General features: G+C 45.3%; 1 protein-coding gene across 1 annotated transcript in view; it reads right to left on the bottom strand.

Annotated features, from left to right (window-relative positions):
- LOC146185731 (uncharacterized) overlaps positions 1 to 12719 on the bottom strand; it is a 624411-nt gene that overhangs the window by 490872 nt on the left and 120820 nt on the right. The gene's annotated exons all lie outside the window — the stretch shown is intronic.

The raw sequence follows: 12719 nt of genomic DNA on the forward strand, positions 1-12719 counted from the left end.
CGAAGCGGACGCTCAGTCATGTACGATAGGTAAGGTGACTGGCTCGTGCTTGCAGTGTCAACCACATGGTTGCAGAAACTTGTTCGCAAGCGCGTTCGGTCGCGCAGCGTTGCGAGCAGGAACTTGTGGAATAGAACTCGCATGTTCTCGCTTTGGTTTTGCGCCAAATAGTTTATGTAGTTTGGTTTATGAGGGTCAGCAATAAAGCAACTTAGCCTGTAAAATGGAGGGCATTTCCAGCCATGCACATGGCGGCTTGCTTTAGCCTTCGCCGATGTGGACAAAACCGCCGCCGCTGCGAATGTGAAATTGAAGGCGTCGTAAACAACTCTCGGAGTGCCTCAACCGGAGTACTAATTAGTGTTCGAACCCAACGATGCCAGCCGCGTTTGCATATAGCGTGTTGCACAATTAGAGGCGCGATGTAGAATGCCTCCCAGCTAAACCGAGGAATCCTCGCAGTTCAAATTTTGCACAGAAATGGTATTTTGTTGCTATTATTTTTAATACTAAATTTGTTTGGAGTACTTGCCTGATTCGATCAAAAGAAGTCAGATGTTCTCATCTTATGCGGCGGCGACGACGCCAGACGAGCCGCTGACCCAGCGATGGTACTGGTGGCGCCACCTCATGCTGCTTACAACAACTCAAGCCTTCTGCCAGAAACGTTCGCCCCCTCTTTTCCTGCTACAGAGTTGTTGTAGCAGCATGAGGTGGCGCCACCAGTACTATTGCTGGGGCAGCGGCTCGTCTGGCGTCGTCACCGCCGCATAAGATGGGAACATTTGACTTCTTTTGATCGAATCAGGCAAGTACCCCAAACAAATTTGGTATTAAAAACTACTAGCGACAATATGCCTTTCCTGTGCAAAATTTTAACTGCGAGGATTCCACGGTTTAGCTGGGAGAAGCATTCTACATCGCGCCTCTAGTTGTGCAACGCGCTGTATATAGGCGAAACGTAAAGGGTGCCGGTGTCCTGTGCCGTTGCATCCGCGGTTAGCTCCGGCAGCGAACTCGGAGCTGACCGCACATGCCGCGGCTCTAGTGTCCGCGTGCACGTTACCGACCCCAGGCGGTGAAATGAGCGGCGCTCATGCAATGCTGCGGGCCTTTATTATTTTAATTGGTGAGTATAACAGACCATGTATGCAGAATCGGCCCGCGGAACGTGTCACCAGGCTCAAAATTCGGCCGCCTGGCCACCCGAAATTTGGCCTCGTCCGAATTTAATCAGAAATGATCGCCAACCTATATTAAATATCTGTAATTCTGCGGTGACCTTCAAATGTGGATGGCCCACCTTGCTTGGCCACCTGGACCAATGAAATTTGACCTCACGCAAATTTGATGAGCGCAAGCTCAGGACAAGTTCACTTTCACTGAACACACGAAAAGAAGAGATATAAAACAAGAAACCACAGTGCAATGAAGGTGACAACGAAAAAGAGTGCGGAAAATAGAGTTACTTGGTACATTTTTGTGTTTATGACTTGAAGAGTGCGGGCTTGAAAGTGGAATAACATGCAAGTAAAAAAGATAAATCTAGGCTGATTAGAGATACAGAGTACGATTTTAGGAGATTTAAGATGGTCATAATTTAATACATTCTGTAAAGGTGCCGTATCATCCAGCGACCAGATTAGTTTGTGTGTATGGTACCTACCACGGTTTTGCTTTCGCTGCGTTATCAGTGATGTGGTGTAATTTCACAGCTGCAATTTCCTTGCGTTAAGGGCCGTTTTTTTTTTTTTTTTCATCACTATCTGATAGAATGATGCATGAACTGAATTATATACATTAGCAATAGGGACCGATGATAGGTTCACAAATATTGTCCTCCTACGTGCGTCGCAATCAGCATGTAAAGGTATGCGTGCGGCTATTTTATGTAATGTGGATATTGGTCACGTTGGCAGCGGTCGTTGTGCCCCAAAGTATAGGAACAACTCAGAGTGAAAAAAGAATGGCAAACAATAATTTTGTGTTTGCGACAAGACGAATTCCAAGCGCGATAAAGTCAAACTCTATGAACTCTTTTCCAGCTAGTCATCTGAGCTGCACACTTCTAACACCATTCAGCTAGTCGATGCGATTATGTACATGAATAATTAGTCCCTCATTTCTCTTTGGTTGTATATTTACTTGGCCTTCTTCGGCGTCGAATAATCACAGCATTTCGGGTCGTCTGGCTATAATATCGGAAGACGACAAACGTTTTTAAATTCAGCTGTCGAGGCAGTTTCTCCAAAAGCAGAGTTCCTTTTTCGGTTACGAAAAACCGGGGAAAAAATTTGCGACAGAAATTTGCAGCCCCAGGATATACGAGACACACGACATCAGTGCACGGAATTAGAAGCTCGTGCCAATAATCAAGACAAAAAGAAAGAAACCATAATCTAGCCTAACATTTTCATCTCTTTTGGTATAGCCCTGGTCATTGCGAAATATTACGTAAATTTAAGAAATGCAACGGCACCCTTTGCTCTAAATGTCAAGCCCGCAATAACGAATTTACAAACCAGCAATGAAATGTATGCAGTGTGCTGTGTAATAGTAACCATGTTTTGTGTTCTGCAGTAACCACCCAGTCGAAAAATGACACCTGATTCCAAATGAAAAATTTCCCATTCTGTTTGCTCCTTTCAAGATATGTTCAAGATATGTTCAAGATATGTTGGAAGGAAGGAAGGAAGGAAGGAAGGAAGGAAGGAAGGAAGGAAGGAAGGAAGGAAGGAAGGAAGGAAGGAAGGAAGGAAGGAAGGAAGGAAGGAAGGAAGGAATGGTGAGAGAGTGGGTGGGTGGATGAATGGGTGGATGGATGAGTGAATGGGTAGCTAGGTGTGTGGATGGATGGATTGGATTGAATTGGATTGATAATTCTTTCTGGAACTGGGTCTTGCCAGGTGCATTATGTTAGTTATGCTTTTCTCTTTATATTTCTTCAACCGTTTGCTATAGTTTGAGAATTTTATCTATTAATCCGCCTTTTCCTACAATATAGATTTTAATGACTTTCTTCCTGGTCACATGTTTATCGCCAATTTGTATGCTTACGTTTACGTCAATGCCTTGCTTTTGAGCCACCGATCTCGCTTTCTGCTGGCTTGTTCAGCAGGTTCGATCCTTCGAATTGCCTTTGTTACGTATACCTGTAGGGCCAAAAGTGTCGACAAGAATGAATGTGATCGTGCCTGCATTGACATCTAAGCAGATACTTCCACGTTCCGTTGAGTTATGTTCTATTGTTTTTATAGATTACACCACATTGCAAATACGCACTGTTAATGGCTCAATTTCTTTTTCGTTTCCTAAAGTCTGATCTCGCGTTGAACTGTAAGGCGTTGTCACTTCAGTAGTTGTAGAACGATTCCTTCCCTATCTGCTATTTTTTAGGTCTTAGAAACCTACATGTTGCGCCGCGGCTCTGAGCCGCGGCGAAACATGTAGGCTCCCAACATTGGGACAGTATACTAGCGCCATCTCGTTTTTTTGGCAGCACCGCAATGTAGGAACATCTGTTGGCGGCTGAAAGGCGGCGACACATGCTTGCCTAGTCTAGGGCCGGGCGCCGCGGCGCAACATTTAGGCTCCATAGCGTGTGCGGACCGCTCTGCCAACTCTGAAGCCCTTCCGCGATGCTCCGGAGCGGGAGATCCAGGGGGCGCTGACAAACGCTTACACGCCCGCTCATTGCGTGTCGTCTGCTCGCCGCGCGGTTAATCAACCGCGTTTGAGACATCCCTTCAAGATCCGATGCATACTTTCTGCTCTTACTGCGACCTCCACTTTTACACGGCATCTTTATTTATTTGTCAACTACCTAAGTCATGCCGATGTAATTTTATTATTCTATGCAGCGGCCATTTTTAAGCGGAAGAATTACAACCAGCATTCTAAGCGGGATTTCGCCGGGGTGGCTTTAAAACCTCCTTTGAGCAATCACTCCAAGAAAAACTTGCCGCCAGTAACTGCCACCAGACACGGGCCGAGGTAAAAAGATTAACTTTGCTGGCCACAGTGCTAGATAGACCACTCCGCAATTTCGGTACCCATTTTTTTTTTTTTTTTTTACGTATTAAGCTGCCAGTCTTTCAAGCTGCGCTTTGATCGAAGGTCATTGGCTTCATCCTGTATGACACAGTGGCACTAAAAACGTTAATTAGGTCTCCTTAAGCCTAACGAAAGCCCAAGGAACTAATTAAGTACTTAGCTAAACGTGGCAAGGCATGACATAACAAAGCTACAGGAGGCAATACTTTTCTAAACATGAGCTGTAAACATTGCATGTATATCCGTGCTAGTAAACCACCCGTGAATTTTTTTTTTTTTCACCGTGAATTTTGTTGTTTTCCGAATAGATAGGTGGAGCAGCTGAAGAATCACTTAGGGATAGTAGTAATTTTGTTTTCGCAGTTACTGTCTTGCTTCGCTACTGATTTTGCCTGGGCTGCTTAATTTGGCTGTTTTTCTTCTGTGAGACAAGAAGAAACACCTCTGCTGCACAACGAAATTTTATTATATAATTGATTAGTATGCACTGAAGCATTGGGAAAATTTCTAAATTACTACCATTTGTTCTTTTTTTTTTTTTCAGTTCTTCAGCGGCGTTATTTAAATAACTGGCAGTTATCATTTTCATATCAAGAGCTCTGAACTTCGCGACCGTATTGGGTGGAAAACTTTAGCAACATGAAAAAAAATCTACTGGCTGAAGTTCTTGTACAGCATTTACAATGATTGTACCTGTATTAATAAAAACACTTATCTAAAGCAGCCATATTACATTTCGGAGAGACTAGACAACACGAAAAAGATTGAGTTATCAATGCTGCATTAATGTATTTAAGTATTCGTTCTTCCCTAAAACAATTCTGGACTGGAATAAGCCTCCAAATGATGTAGTTTGTGCATCTGGCTTCTAAAGTGCTGTTGAAATGATGTTGTGATATATTTCTTCCAGACTTCGTGCGTTTACCAGCGCTGCGTTTGATGTATGTTATGTTATCGCTTATACTACTTGTGAATTCATTTAGTGTTCTAATAGTGTGCTCTGTTACCTTGCTAACAAGTTTCCCGATACCTTCTTTGCATGTGTTATTATATGTAGTCGTGTCCCCCCTACAATAATGCCTCATGGGCACTGTAGGTACTTACAATAAATAAATAACGAAAACACCGGGAGCCGAGATGTTTGCAGGCTATACATAAATGAAATTCTATTTTTCGTGTTCACGTTCGATGCTGTCAAGCTAGATATCATCAGATATATCAAGCTAGACTTCAACAAAACATCTACCCCTGAACGCAGGTATATACCTGCCGAAAGCCGTGTCGAGCTGTTACATAGCGAACACGTACGTTCCTCCATCGGCGCCCAGAAGATTTCCAAAGCAGCTCGCAAACAGCCGCGTTGCGCCTTTCAATAATTTCGCACACAGAACAACTATTCCTAGTACGATTTGTACCCACTTTTGTAACGAGGTACAAAAAAACAATGACATTGTCGCCGGCTCATCGTACACCGTGAGGCAGAATTTGCACCAAAAAACAACGCAAAGCGCCCACATCCCGTGCACACTCCAGGGTTCAAGCACGCGTTTCATGCGCCGACCTGACGTGTAAGCGAGAAGGCGCGCCATCTAGCGGAAGCATCACCAGACGGCTTCAATGCTCCTCATAGGCGCCGCTTGGCGGTAATCACACTTTAGTATTCTAGCCACTGTACCCTAGCCTAATCTAGGGAGCCAGCCTAATCTAGGGAGCCTACATCGCGGCAATGGAGCAAGATGTAGGCTCCCTAGCCTAGTCTAGTGGCTCTGCTCAAATATTAGAGGCTGTAGTGCAAAGAGCTGCTTAAACAAGGTGCGGGCAGATGGCGCCTGCATCATTGAGGGTCTCGATGTCCTCGTTTCCGCTTTCAGGTGGGGAACCCTTCGCACCCTTCATGCCATCCGCCGTTTACACTCGCGGGGGCATGATTGGTACTATTTCCCGGTCGTACACCTGTCGTTGTTTCTCTGCGGTTACCTTGTAACTGCAACAATGTGATTGAACTGGAAAATGGCAACATGCATCTTGCATTCCTCGTGGCAATAATGATTCGGTGGTATGCAGCCTTTTTAACGCGCTTAGTGGAGTCGCCGCGTCTGCATTTAACTATATTGTTATGAGCGAGGCTTTATTGGCCAGGGGACGAACGTCGGAAACCAGCTGAGTCCACCTGCGAGTCCTAGCACGAGCCGCTCCTTCATCCTCATCTTGCCCTTCCTCTATTTCTAGTCGTCACACTTCCTCCTATGCACCCGAAGTCCGCTGGGCGACGTGAGCGGTACGGCGTTAAATGAACAACGTGCGCGACTGCACCCTTCGTAGAAGGATGGCCGCCTGTGGTTGAGGCGCGCGATGCGATAATTGATCTCGCTAAGTTGGGCAAGGACGACAAACTGTCCATTGTATAGTGGCACGTACAGGTAGGTCCTGATAGGTCGCCACAGCAAGACCACATCTCCAGGCTGGTAAGTGACGTGACGGTGGTGGGAATCGTACCGTGCTTTCGAGGTACCATGAGAGGCTAGGATGGGAAGGCGGGCAAGCCGGCGAGCTTCTCCGGCAAATCAGATAATCTCGGCTGCCGATGGATCTTCATCCCTATTTGCAGAAAACGGGAGGATGGTGTCCAAGGTATATCGTGAGTAGCGAGCGTAGAGCAGTAAGAATGGGCGAAAGCCAGTGGTCTCATGACGGATGGTATTAAAAGCATATAGGTAATGAATGGTAGGACGCTGTCCCAGTTCTTGTGATTTGCATCGACTTACATGAAGAGCATGTTAGTGATCGTACGGTTGGTGCGTTCGGTTAGACTGTTGGTTTGGGCATAAAAAGGCTATGAATGGCGATAATGACAAGCACACACACGTAGCATCTCTTCCACGATGTCGGCTGTAAACTCGCAACCACGGTCGTTAATAATAACTATTTGTTGTCCGTGGCGGATAACTGTGGCTCGCAGCATAAAACAAGAGACTTAATACGCATTGGCCGCTGGTATGGCTGCCTTCTCACAATATCGAGTGAGATAGTCTACGCAAACGATTTCACAGTTCTGACTATGGGATAACAGAAGGGGGCCAAAAAGATCTACATTACTTTCTGAAGCAAGAGAGTTCTACTTAAGTTGAGGACAACCCAGAGGGCTATGGAACGAAAAATGGCAGGGGTAACATTAAGACATAGAAAGCGTGCAGAGTGGGTCAGAGAAATAACTCAAGTTACCGACATTCTAGTGGAAATTAAGAAAAAGAAATGGACATGGGCAGGACATGTAGTGCGAAGAGAGGATAACCGATGGTCGCTGAGGGTAACAAACTGGATTCCAAGGGAAGGAAAGCGTAGCAGGGGCGGCAGAAAGTTAGGTGGGCGGATGAGATTAAGAAGTTCGCAGGAGTCAAGTGGATGCAGCTAGCACAGAACCGGGTCAAGTGGAGAAATATGGGAGAGGCCTTCGCCCTGCAGTTGGTATAATCACGCTGATGATGATGATGATGATGATGATGGTGGTGGTGGTGGTTGCTGTGCAGCCACTATATATATCTTCCAGCACTTTCCCATACGGCTCGTCTACCCCCTGATTTCGCAATGCCTGCATCACCGCCGAGGTTTCAACTGAGTCAAATGCTTTTTCGTAATCAATGAATGCTATGTATAAGGGCTGGTTATATTCCCAGCATTTTTTTATCACCTGATTGATGGTATGGATATGATCGATAGTAGAGTACCGTTTCCGCAATCAAGCAAGACTGCAATCAAGCAAAGGATCAAGCAGGTTTTCGGAAACAATACGCTACCTAGAGCTTAACGATAGCCTTAACGGGCGATCATTCCAAACTGTTCTTACATTCGAATGTTTTTCCACGAGCCCCAAGGTCTTCCTACTGTTCTTTCATATTCTAGTGGTTGCACCACATCCGGTTTCAGGCTCTCTATTGCGTGCGCAAATATCAGCCCCGAACCGTCGCACTTATAGCGTCCACGCTTGATTATGGCACGTTCCTCTTTCTTTTCACTCTTATATGCTCTTTCTGTGTATTTAAATAGCACATTTCTTCATCAGTCCACATCCCGAGATATTTCCACTGCTCTAGGCATTATATTGCAAACCTCTGTATTAATTCTGTTCCAATCCTCCTGTACAATTACTGTTCCAATCACCGTAAAGCCTGATTTTTAAAGACTTTAGTGCAATCTATTGTTTGCTGTTGCCTTCTAAAGTATAGCTTAGGGGATAACAAGCATTAAGCAAATCTAATGAAAAGAAAGAACAGATGCTTCCAAAGAAAATCAGATGTTCTGCTCGGACCCAATTACGCAGTTTGGTATATCATAACACTGAATGAGGATGCCGCCAGGACTCAAGAGCTCCGAGCCGTCGTCTAAATGGAGGAGCAATCCCATTCTTCTCTAGTGGACAGTAATGCTAAATCAATCAATCAATCAATCAATCAATCAATCAATCAATCAATCAATCAATCAATCAATCAATCAATCAATCAATCAATCAATCAATTTGGGAACAGCTCTAGCTCGCTTTTTCTAATCTCAAGACATCATATTATTTGACGTGCACTTAAATTCAGAAGACGCTGGGCTATGATTACTCCTTCTCGATTATATAATAAATTAAACTCGTCTCTACTCGTTTTTAGAATGCCTAAGATTGGCGAGAACAGCGGCGACAAGCGGCATTCCTGTCGTAAACATCTTCCTGTGAGGGGAAGCGCACTGCCCCACCAGCAACTAGGGTTGTAGTAAGATAATGATGATGATGATGATGATTTGTGGCTGTATCCTTCGTATCGGGAGGGTTCAGTAATGTTCCCTAACCGGGTGAAAATCCCGGCTAAGGCACGTTACTCTTTGGCACTCCATCTTTGGCAGCGCCACCTGGTCTTGCAAAAACAAACTGAAAGCTGATGTCTCCACTAACAGACGGCGCTTTCAATCTGGTGTTCTTAAAGCCCCTCAACAGGTGTTCTTGCGTTCATTCAATGGTAGTGCCATTCGCGGTAACCATGCCAACCGTGCTTTAATGCACCCTTGCTTTGGAGGCAAACTTGAACGTCCAATTTTGACACCGTTCCGTCGGCCATCAAATTGAAAACATTTAATGCATGACACCAACCGGAACTCTACACGACGAACGGTTGCGCCACAGTTTTGATAAAAATGTCCGAAGTACGTCATGACATAATATGTGAACAATTGGAACCCCTATTATAAGTCAGTCTCAAACTTCACTAGCAGATATAGATATATGCTATATGCAACGCGAAATATATGACATCACCGGAATGACGTAGAACGAGCGGTTGTGTCACAACTGTAATATAAAAGTCGGGTAAACTTGCGCAACATGAAGTTCCACTAGTTATAACTTACGAGTAAAATTAATTGACACGCCGAAGGCTATGAGCGCAGTGATGCTTAAGAAGTTTTGCCTAGATCTGTGGTTTCTCGTGGTAGATTGGGGATGTAGCGTCTGGCAACCTAACGATTTTTTCGCCTGCAGCTCTTTGGCTCTGTGTACCCCAAAAAGGGGGCTGATCGTGTAAGGACTACTGTATGAGAGGTAAAATTAAAATATCGTTGATTGCTGAATTTATCATTCCTTGCGGAAAAACTTAGGTGACATTCGCAGCTCGGTGAGAAGTGACTTGCTATGTTAGCGGTTGGCGGTGAGTGCAGCTCTAATGTCCCACAATGACGGCTGGTACAGTGTGAGAGAAAATATGGAACATTAAATCTTTTAAAGCACATGTCTAGTTTGGCGTTCACTGCATACTTTTTTTTTTTTGCTTGCATGCTACATGCCTCAGCAATGACAATTTTCGGAACGGTAGGCGGTAAACATGTTGACCGAAGCACAAATAACATTATAGTGTACGGCGAAATACTGGGTATATTTCTTTAGATGGTCCAAAATTTTAAGACAAAGGCAACCGGCTTAAGATTTAGGGGGGTGGATAGTTTTCCAATGGCTTTAAATTTATTTTCTAATGGCTTTAGATTTATTTTAGCCCAAGGGTTATAGTGGGCGCTGTGGTAGACACCAGATAGGACGGACGCTGCTTCAATTTGTTTTTTAATCAACTAAAGACCTTGATCAACTTTCTAACTTTGAATATTGGAGTATGGTATATTTGCATAATTGGAGCTTGTCCTCCAAATAGTGCAGCCGTGATAAAAATTCCCAAAATGAATTGAAGCGCGCGTTAGAAGGCCCACAAATGTTAACTTGTTAGGCGGCTTCACACAGTAGCACACTGCGGGAGAAGTAGATCCCTCCACCCAGAGTATGTCCCTTTGACGATGTTGAGGGCCTTTCTGCTGTTACGTTGCTACTGTCTCCGGAATTTGGGAGTTATTTATCAGGAATTTCAGGACGTTTCAGACTGAATGAGTGCCGACGCTGCCAGTAAGGGAGTCGCATTTAGTGAGCCAGTTGTTTTAGTTCGCTCCCAAACATAGCCTTGCGCTTGTTGTGTGAGATGTGTTATTGTTAGTTTAGGCTCGGGGATGTACCGATGCATTTTTTACCGCCGTTTGAGACTTCGCATGGTTTCACTGAGATGGAGGAGGTGGTTATCTATGATAGGGATGCCTTCCGAGGTTTTTAATGTTTGTGTGAATTTTTCATAAGTGTCGATGAGGGCCTGGGGCCATATTTCGTAGTTTTCACTTTTTTTTTGTGACACTGTGGGTGTCTGCGGTACGGAATAGCGTCTAATCCGTGATGCGAGCTTGCCCCGCGGTGTACGATCTGAGGCGAGGCGAATGCATAGAAAGCAACGATCACTGTCTAAGTTATCCTTCGCATTGTGCCATTCATAGTGTTTGGCATTCTTGAATAAAGAAAGGTCACGGCAGGTTACGCTGTCATAGATTCTCGTGGGATGCAGCGGGCTTGTGAGTATAGTCAGTGCGACATCAGGAATCGTCGTCGTCAATTTGCGACCTTTCATTGTCTTCATAGTGCAGCTCTACATGCAGCTATGAACATTGAAATCCCCGAATGGGACGAGAGGAGCTATTTTCGCATCCGCGCAACCTTTTGAAAGGTCTCGTCAAAGGGCGCCGTTTGGCGATGCGGTCGAATGCAGATGTTTAGCGCATCGATGCTTTTTATTGGTGCACGTGCTGAGCAATAGTTGAATAAATGTGCATTCTATCTCAGTTGTGGATTTCAAATCTATTGTAAATGCTGCACACCCTTGTCAACCAAAATGAATGTAGAAGGGTTACCTAGGTGTGTACTAGAGGAACTGACTTTTACCTTGGCGTTAACGTCTTGAGGGGCTATAATTCCCGGTTGGGAGCTCAAAGTATCGATGTATTAGTGTACTGATGCTCTTTTCCTTTTATAGCTCCTGCAGTTCTACTGTAGGGTCTGGAGTCTATGTGGTTACTCCATCGGGGTGTAGATAGGCGCCGTCAAGCAGAGAACCGGTTTATTTCGGACCATTGATGTAGTTACCTTGCAGTTAGCACCGCTTACTGTTTTGGGCAGTACTGTCCGACCACTAATCACAAGTTCTGAAGTTTGTAAAGACGCAGTTCTCTCTCGAGATTTACTTCTATAGCGGCGTAACTAGCTACAGCGGCCTCTAGACGTGTTTGTACTTTTTTCTCCACGAGGGGCCCAAGGTAATTGTAGAGGGTCTCGTGAACTGTCATTTCCATGGGCTTTTTAAAGTCCTGATTTAAGGGGCTCTGTATTGAATGAAAGTTTGTGGAGCGCTAATACATGAGACAGTAGCACGTTGACAATTGTGTGGGACCGATGCAATTGCCCTGGGGTATCTGCTTGAGGGGGGGGGGGGGGGGGGGGTCTTCTGTGGACGGGCGAGTTTCCGCTGTGAGGTTCGAGGCTTTGACAGTTGGGGTAGTGGGCGTGGCTGTTGTTGGTAGCCTTTTATGTACCCTCGCCTAATGTTGCGTATATTTCGCTAGTTTTTTTTTTTAAGTCGTGCATTAACCACTCTGGGAATCTGCACTGCTAACGTTGGAAGTAGCGAAGCTATAATACCGAGCTGCCCTTGTTTTCTTTAACATTAGTAACTTCTGATTTGACGCGGGTGTTGTGGGTGACTGCTACTTGGTGTTGCCTTGAAGCGGGTGGTGTAGTGTGCAGGGTGGTTAACAGGCTCCATGCTGGGTATCTGGCGTATCGTCCTCCTCTCGGCTGGTTTTGGTGGAAGACTCGCGGACATTTTGCTTCGGTTGTTTCGCACTTCTCAGGATTTAACGAGGTGCTGTTAAGCCAACCAAAGAGGCCCCCGTACCATTCGCTAGCGCGCAGTCATAAGTTCTGCGCATGCGCGATGATGTGGTGCCTAAACTTCCGGTTCTTTCCTTCAGGGTAGTCTGCAATTGTAACTGAAAGCAGTCACTGGATGGGGCCTAAACGGAGCAATGGAAGTGGCGCATTTTCGTGCACGCGCTGAACGAAAGATTATGCTCCGCCAAATGTCTGGCATGAGGCCCTGAGGCGCTGAAACCAATCTGCCGACATTACAGTGTGAAAACACGCGCTCTACGTGATGGCAGCATAATAAATGAAACCATGCCAAAAATAAAACACGACAGCAAGTATGATTCGAATCCAGCGCAAACCGCGCAGGTTACCTTATCATGGCCGCTGCATTGGCACTAAGACATCG

The sequence above is a fragment of the Amblyomma maculatum genome, chromosome 6 (genome assembly GCF_055883805.1).
Source record: "Amblyomma maculatum isolate TAMU_Amacu chromosome 6, ASM5588380v1, whole genome shotgun sequence".
Lineage (NCBI taxonomy): Eukaryota > Metazoa > Arthropoda > Arachnida > Ixodida > Ixodidae > Amblyomma > Amblyomma maculatum.